The sequence below is a fragment of the Nicotiana attenuata genome, chromosome 11 (genome assembly GCF_001879085.1).
Source record: "Nicotiana attenuata strain UT chromosome 11, NIATTr2, whole genome shotgun sequence".
Lineage (NCBI taxonomy): Eukaryota > Viridiplantae > Streptophyta > Magnoliopsida > Solanales > Solanaceae > Nicotiana > Nicotiana attenuata.
This window is the reverse complement of record NC_031999.1, coordinates 48,428,842-48,431,150: the sequence shown is the minus strand read 5'-3', so window position 1 is coordinate 48,431,150 and position 2,309 is coordinate 48,428,842.

The following is a 2,309-nucleotide window of genomic DNA, read 5'->3' as shown; positions in this document are numbered from 1 at the left end:
GATATATATATATATATATATATATATATACATATATATATATATATATATATATATGTATATATATATATAATATTTTCGGCTATTATTTTGAGAACTAATGTACATTGTCATTTTCCAATCTTATAATAATTGACCTGTCAACATTTTAATCTCTTTGGGCCAGCCCATAAATTTTAATTTGAACTAAACTACGGGCCCGTAGTTGAATGCTTTTGGGAAAATGGCATTGTATAGCCGTTCATTAAATAATAACGAAACTAATATATATTTTTTATAAAGATATAATATTTTGTATGTTATATACAAAAATTATATAAATTTTATACACTTTTTTGGTTATCGAATGTAAATAGTTTTTTGCGCGGGCTAAAAATTAAAAAAGACTAATGCTTTTTATCACCATTTATTGGTTGGTACCCAGACTATTGTAATTGGACAAGGAGGGATTAAGTGTTAGGGTGGGGAGTGGGAGACACAATGGGAATATGTTATTTTGTTGATGAATTTTAATAAAGTACTACAGTTTAGAGCCTAATTATATGTATAATTATAATTTACCTAATTACCATTCGTAGTTACTTTTTAATTGTTATCAGCTTGTATCACTTGTATTTATACGCGCAAATGATACAACATATGTCAACTGCATGCATTCGTTCACACAACGAATACAACCAAGACGAAATAGAGGGGTGTGTAAAAAGGATACAATTTGTATTGACTTTACAACCAAGGCAAAATACGAAAATATAGAATAATAAAATACTCTCGTTGCGAGTCGAATTCAAAACCTCCGCTTATTAAACGGGTATTCTAACCAACTGAGCTACGAGAGCTTATTGCTCTCTTGTTTCAGTTAAAACAATTGAACTCTTGTTTCAGTACTACATGTGGATTTGATATAAATTCAAATATAGCTATGAATGGTAATTTTCTCAAAGTATAGTTGTGAATAATAAACATAGTGTATATATTTGATGTGTCGCGTAACTTTTCTTATGTTGTATTCGTGCAAGTGAAAATATTTATTTGTAGGTAAGAAATCCGTGTAAAACATGAATATTTTTTAAAATTCAACACCGTGAAGTAAGGCTGTATTGTGGGCCGGGCCCAGCCCGGGACCGCTACGGGCCCATGAGACCACGGGCCAAACGAGCCTAACGGGCCGATTCAAACGGGCCGGTCTCAAACTGTCTTTAAGGCCCAGAGTGGGCCAGTCCTCTATAAATAGCCCGCGAGCCCGGGACCATTTAGCCCGGGACAGGCAAGCGGGCCTGGGCCGGTTCAACCGGGCCTAACGGGCCCAACGGCTTTTTTTAAAAAATAAAAAAATTTAAAAATTGGCCAACGGTTTTACATTTAAAAACTAGCCGTTGGCCTGCCAATTGAGTCGTTTGGCTTTTTATAAAATAGTCATTTGGCCTCCAAACTTTGTTTTAATCCCAAATTTTTTATAATTACACTTTTTCCCTATTCTTTACTATAATACCCCATCATTCTTTCATTTTTACTCACAAAATCATCAATCTCTCTCGTTTCTCAAACTCAAATTGAAGTATTCAAGTCTTCACTCATTTCTTAAACTCAAATTCTTAATTCAAGTTAACTCATGCCCGGTGATTCTAGATTGCACCCATTTGTTTTGGAATACTTTAATGTGGTAGAAGAAAATGAAGAAGTTTACATAAAAAAGTGCAAGAACTGTGGTTGAGTCTACACTCGTCGTCCAAAGGAGGGCACATGCTCTTTAAGGAGGCATATAAAGAGTTGTCTTGCGCGTTCTCCAGACATTCGTATTTAAGATTTTAAGTTGATTTGAGATAATTTGTGTTATTTTAAAATTGTTAGACGTATTATGCTTAATGTTTTAGTTTGTTAGATTAATTTGAAGTATTATGTTGAAGCCTTGAAGGCATTGAACTTTAATTTGAAGTATTAAATGTAAACTTTAATTTGCAGCTTTGATACCGAGTTTATATATATATATATATATATATATATATATATATATATATATATATATATATGTATATATATATATATACAATCTTATATAAGGCAATATACTATATACGACAATTTTCTTGTAAATTATCTAAATTATATAGTATAGATATAGATATAAATTATATACTGTATCTATATCTATATCTATAGCTTATATACGGCAGTCCTATAAGTATGCTCTTTAAAAATTTGAACCTGCCAATATCCAGATTTTAAATCAAATGTTGAAAATATATTGGCATCATATAATCTAGATAGCAAATCTATTTTATTGGGGATAGGATACCTATTCCATTTTA